Below are 6,489 nucleotides of genomic sequence, written 5' to 3' on the forward strand. Positions count from 1 at the left end.
GCTTAATAAATACGTTGAATAAATGAATGAGTGAATGAATTCAGACCGCTGGACTGCCTCTCTGTGCCCTGTGCACAGAGTTCTAATCCCGGCTCTGCCAACTACGTGGTGTTGTCCTCGGACAGGTTTCTTAACTTCTCTATGCCTCAGTTTCCTCACCTGTAAAACGGGGACCAAGCACCCGTCCTTCCTCCTACTTAAGACTGTGAGCCCCATGTGGGACAGGGACTGTTTCCGACCTGAGTATCTCGTATCCACCCCGGTGCTCGGGAGAGTGCTTGCTACTGAAGCAGCGTGGTTCAATGGAAAGAGCCTGGGCTTTGGAGTCAGAGGTCGTGGGTTCGAATCCCGGCTCTGCCACTTGGCAGCTGTGTGACTGTGGGCGAGTCACTTCGCTTCTCTGTCCCTCAGTTACCTCATCTGGAAAATGGGGATTAACTGCGAGCCTCACGTGGGACAACCTGATTACCCTGGATATCCCCCAGCGCTTAGAACAGTGCTCTGCACATAGGAAGCGCTTAACAAATACCCACCTTATTATTGTTATTACTACGTAGTAAGATCGCAAAACCAATACCACGATTTTTTTCAGTTTTTCTGTGCCCAAAACGGTGGCAGGAAGCGTGGGGAGGGTTGGACCCCAGAGCTGGGCCTCCTGGTGCTTGGAGCGGAGTCCAGACAGTTCTCCCAAACTGGTGAGCTGGATGCCCAGCGGGTTGGGAGCCCGGGGCTGCTGTGGGCAGTGCCCACCCAGCTGCCCATGCTCTCCTCTCCTGTGGGCACAGCGGGGTCAGAAGGGAGAGGGGCAAGGCCAGGAGGAGGGAGAGGCAGGGCGCTGCTGGGCAGCAGGGCCAAACTGGCTGGAGGCCGGGGGTGGGCAGAGAGCCGAGGGCGTGGGGAGGGCCGGTCGGGGGAGAGAATGCTTCTCCTGTCTCCTCCCTAGCCCTGCCAAGGAAGGAGTAAGAGATTCCCGGGATCGAAGGGGCTCGCTCCGATTTGGGAAGCGATAAAGCGGGTAAGAAGCCCCGGGCCTCGCCGCCGGCTGCCGGGGCCTGGGCTGTCTGCCCAGTGCTGCCCAGCTCTGCCCCCTGACAGCACGGGTCCGGCGGGTGGGGAGGCCAGCCCCGGCCCAGTCCGGATGGGGCCTACCCAGCGCTTAGTAAGTGCTTAACCAATACCGTTATCATTACCTGCACCTGCCCTCCCGCCAAGTGCTTCTCGGGCCCTCAGGAAGTTGGTGCTAGGCCTGCCCCTGCCCTCCTCGCTATCCGCTCGGTCTGGTCATTAATAACAATAATAATACTAACGGCATTTGTTAAACACTTAGTATGTGTAAGGCAGCGTTCTAAGCGCAGGGGTGGACACGAGCAGATCAGGTTAGACCCAATCTCTGTCCCATGTGGGGCTCGGAATCTCAATCCCCATTTTACACATGAGGTAAAGAGGCACAGAGAGGTGAAGTGATCTGCCCAAGGTCACACAGCAGACGTGGCGGGGTCGGAATTAGAACCCACGATCTTCTGACTCCCAGGCCCGTGCTCTATGCGCCGCTTCTCGTGGTCGAGAGGGAGTCCTGGTCGGCCGTACCCACCTCCCCAGAAGCAAGAGGAGTTTGTCAGGTACCTCCTGGCACTGGCTCAGGGACAAAGCTTGCTCCCCCCTCCCTGTGCCCAGGCAGGAGCCCCTGGAGCTGGGGGAACGGGGTCTGCCCAGGGCATGACGGTGCCCGGGACAGATGCTGGGGTCGGAGCCTGCTTTGGGCAAACTTCCAGGCCCCGGAAGTTGGCACCGTTCTCCGGACTCCCCCCAGCCCCTCTCTCCCTCCCTCTCACCCCCTCCACTGCCTGGCAGCTCAGAAGCAAAGTCCCGCCAGAAGGGAGGAGGGAGAGACGCTTCCCCAGCGATCTCGAAGCACCAAGCGGGCACCTTCTTGGGTTCCAGAAGTCACTTCCCATCCCCGTGTGGTGGCCTACCCCCGTGGGCGGCAGCGGGATGGGCCCCGAGGACACAGTGACCTGCAGGAGGGCGAGAGAGAGGGCGCCCACTGTGGAGAACCACCTTGTGTGCCAACCCCCGTTTACGCTTTCCTTCCGGAGGGGCGGGGACCCCCTGGTTCCATTTTCTAATTCTCCGAGGAAGGCCTCGCTGCCTGGGCCGGGTGGCTGCCACTCTCCGAGCCCGCCCTCGCCTGGGTCAGCGCTCCGAGGCCTTCTAACTTCTCAAGTCCTGGGCACTGGGAGGCAGTGCCAGCCCGGCAGGGTGCCAGCCCAGGGCCTCCAGACAAGCACTTTAGGGCCTGGATCCTGGCCCGGGGGCACCGGGCAGCCCCGGGGGCCGTGCCTTGGCCTGCCAAGCAACGACGACAGACTGGAGTGGCGGCGAGTGGGCACGGTACCCCGAGGGGGCCGGGGGGGCTCTCCGCCCTGCCCTCCTCACCTCCTCCGGAGCTCTGACCCTCTCAGGCCTCAATCAAGGTAAACCTGGACCCTGAGGGGGCCGGTTGTAGATGGTGGGGGGCGAGGGCGGCTGCCCCCGAGAATCCGGGGGTTCCTGGCTCCGGGGTGGCATGGCGTGGGCAGGCCCGGACCGGTTCTTCTTCCCCTAGCAGGGTCCTGCAGGGAAGCGGGGGGGGGGGAGAGGGGGCTGGGTCGTAAGGTCAGAATCCCCATTCACTCGTCTACCTCCCCCATCCCACTCCCGAGATCTCAGATCTGGTGGCCAGAGAGGCCGGGGGGCTCTGTGGGGAGGCAGGAGCTTAGCTCAGCTGGGGACCACTTGGGAGCGCAGGGTCACGTCTTCGGGGGTCCCCACTATGGAGGTGGGTTTCCACGGTAACCCCCAGGCTGCCCCTTAGCGAGGCTCGGCTTGCTGGGCTGAGCTCGGGCCCGGTAACTGGGGGCTGTGGGGGTGAAGATCCTCTACTGGTGTGGGCCGAGCCCGGACGGGGGTGGTCTCCGGGCTGGGCTGTCCCCTGGCTCACGTTGGCCCCTGCCAGGGACTGCGGGCACCGTGCCAGGCTGGAATCTACACTCGGCTTGGGCGGCTGGCAGGAAGGCAGGGCATTAATTTGGGGCCGAGGCCTGTGGGGTCGGCCAGGGGGCACAGCTACCGTCATGGACTGCGGCGGATTCCTGGGAGGGCCTCTTGGGCCACGGGCACAGGGGAAGGGGGGCGGCCGTCACTGTCCTGCCAAGGTGATTTGCTTGGGTCCGGTGCCCGGCCCCCTCCCGGGCAGCCCCCCGCCTGGGCCGACTGACCTCCGATTCGTGAGTTAGCCCCCCTCCCTTCCAGCTGGGCTCCCCCGGGGTGGTACCAAGGGGAGGCCAAGCGATGCTCCAACAGCTGGTTGGGCTGGAGGTCGAGGGCGGGCGGGGGGCAAGGCTGAGCGGGCTGGCACATCTGGGCATCGTGTGGCAGTGCTGTGCGGGCCCCCGGTGTCCCTGGGCGAGGGGGAGCTGGTCTAGGTTGCCGAGTGGCGTTGCTGAACCCCACTCCCCCCACCCCCTTCTCCTACCTTTGTTTCAAGCAGGAGAAGGGGGTGGTGGGCGGGCAGGGCCGGGGCTCTGACCAACCGCCCCCCAGCCCAAGTGCTGTCCCACGTCCGGCTTCCAGCTCCTCCCTGGAGGAAGAACGGAGCTGTGGGTTCAAATTCTCCCTCCGAGAGTGACCCAAGGGACAGGAACCCTCCCCGTCACTTAAGGTGACGGGGGAAGAGTTTGGAGGAACGGGAAAGGGGGTGGGTACTTCCTTCTGCCATCCCCAGCTCTACAGACCCCCTAAGCCCCTTGCTTCTCTTCCCCTCTTGACTCTCCTAGACTTCGGGTGGGGTGGGCTCAGAGGGACAGGGGACGGGAGGGAGGGACCTGGGTTTGCCCAGTTGACTGGGGATGGGGAAGTAGGAGGGGATTGCGGAGGGTCTTAAGGTCAGGAAACCTCGGAAGTGACAGTGGGTTGTGCCGAAGCGATCGGTGGTGCTTACTGAGCGTCTGTTCTCTGCGGAGCACTGTGCTCGGCGCCCAGCTGAGAGGGGTCCCGGCTAGGTGGAGAGGGCACGAGCCTGGGAGTCAGAAGGTCACAGTTTCTAATCCTGGTTCCGCCACTCGTCTGCCGTGTGACCTCGAGCACTTCTCTGGGCCTCATCTATAAAACGGGGGTTCTGAGTGTGAGCCCGGGACGGTGTCCAACTCGATCAGCTTGTATCCACCCCAGGGCTCAGTACGGGGCCTGGCGCATAGCGTGCACTTAACAAATACCATCGTTATTGGCACTGTAGTCGGCCTGGTGATGCCCCTCCGGAAAGCAGGTGGCTGGGACCCTAAGCGTCCCCCCTTGGGCCCGGCCTACCCGGGACCCCCCGGCCGAACGGTTCGGTGGGTCGGAGGGGAGGGAGGAGAAAATAAGAGAGGGAGGGCTTCGGAACTGCGGGTGGGGAGCCTTTGCGTTTAGTAAAATACTCGCCCGCAACCGGATTTCTACTGGTCCCAGCCTAGTCAGCTGTGTGACCGTGGGCAAGTCACTTCACTTCTCTCTGCCTGTTCCCTCATCTGTAGAATGGGGATTAAGTGTGAGCCTCGCGTGGGACGACCTGATGACCCTGTCTCTCCCCCAGCGCTTAGAACAGTGCTCTGCACATAGTAAGCGCTTACCAGATACCCACATTATTATTATTATTAGTTTCTTGGAGGGGCGGGTCCAGGTTGGGGCCCCGCCCAGCGGCCGGCGAGTGGAGGCCGGGCCCGTTCTGCCACCTGGCGGCTACGACCCCGCGCTACACCCAGGACGTCTACAGGGTCCATCGGTGCGGGCGGGTAAACTGAGGCCAGGGGCAGGCAGGGCAGGCGACGAAAAGCCTCCCGCGCCACCCCCGTCGGCGGCCCCCGCCTCTCCCCCCGGTCATCGGTCGGCCCCGCCGGTCGATGCCCAGAGGCCCGACCCGAAGCCTACCAAAAATTCACATTAATTTATTGGAATATGAAAAAAGGTTCTTCCTCTCTGCTTTTTTTTTTTTTTTACACACGGCTCTGTACAAGGGTGTGTTTTCATTGCTTGATTATTCCTGCCAGAGACAGTGCGTTCACACAGACGGTGGGGGGGGGGGGAGAGGGGAGACGGACGGAGGACGGACGGAGGGGCACGGGCCGGGGCGGCCCCCGCCGGCTCACCGGCCCGGCCGCCCGCCGTGGGGGCGACGGGATATTGCACGATCGCGGGGGTGGGGCCCGGGGGCTGATACCGCCCAGGGGACGGCCGGACTACTGGGGGGGTGGGGGTGGGGAGATCACCCCGGACCCCCTCCCGAGCTGGTGTGTACGGGGAGCTCCGTCCCAGGCTGGAGCGGGTACGGGGGGGGGGGGCACCGGGAGGAGCGGGAGCGGGCCGGTGGGCCGAACCCGTGATCGCAGACGGAGACAGACGAGAGACGGACGCGAGACAGACAGCACGAGGCAGGGCCGCGACGGGCGGTGGGAGAAGGCACAGCGCCGGGCCGGGCCCCCTCCCCGCCGCTCTCCCCCGATCGGGGACCCGCCGTGCCCGGCGGCGGCCCTCGGGCCGGGGGTGCCTCCACCGCAGAGGCGGGGGGGCCGGTGGCGTCGGGAAGTTGGGGGGGGGGGGCGATTTCCCTTTTTAAGCGAATTCCCTTACAACGGACCCTCCGGGGTCGTGGAATTCGTCGAGTGGGGCAGGCGAGGCACGTGGGGCCCTCGGTCCCGGCCGGCAGGGGCCCCGGCCGGCCAGCGCGAGCCCGGGGGCCCGGTCCACCGCCGCCCAGAGCCGTTCCCGGGCGGTAACGGAACGGGACGGACCGGCGCCCCCCCCCTCCTCCCGCTCCCGGGGTCGGGCGGGACCCGGAGGGACGATCGGCGAAGCCGGCCTAGCGTGCCCGCCCCGGGCGACACGGGCGAGGGGCGGAGATCCCTGCCCCGAGTGGACCGATCCGCCTAGAAGTGACCGTTCCGGGGTCGGGGTCGCCCCCGGGGCCGGAGGGGGCGGCCCCAGGCCAGGGGAAGACCTCGGGAGGCGGCTCGGCCGGGAGCCCAGGTGGCCGAGCGGGAGTCTTTGGTTGTACACGGCGATTGATTAACGAAGAACGAGATCCGATCAGAGGACCGCCGGCGGGGCTGGGTTGGGGGGCGCGGAGGGGGCGGCTGCGGGGCCGACCCCGCGACAGCCCCAGGGCTTAGTACGGTGCTCTGCGCACAATAAATACCATCGACTGATCGAAGCCCAGAGCCGGGAGGGGGGCCCGGGCCCCGCTCGGCCCCGGCAGGGGGCGGGCGGGGTGGCCGGCCGGGGGCTCTCCAGCCCCACGGTCCGTGAGCCGGGCCGGGCCCCGTCCGCTCCCGGACCCGATCCGCCTCCGGCCGGGGGCCCACGCCGTAAAGCTTGGAAGCGGCTGAGGGGGGGCCGGCGGGCGTGGCCCGGGGCTTCGGAGTCAGAGGGCGGCGGGCACGGAGCGGGGCCCCGGGGGCAGAATGGCGTGGGGGCGGG

Source organism: Ornithorhynchus anatinus, chromosome 16, assembly GCF_004115215.2.
Source record: "Ornithorhynchus anatinus isolate Pmale09 chromosome 16, mOrnAna1.pri.v4, whole genome shotgun sequence".
Classification (NCBI taxonomy): domain Eukaryota; kingdom Metazoa; phylum Chordata; class Mammalia; order Monotremata; family Ornithorhynchidae; genus Ornithorhynchus; species Ornithorhynchus anatinus.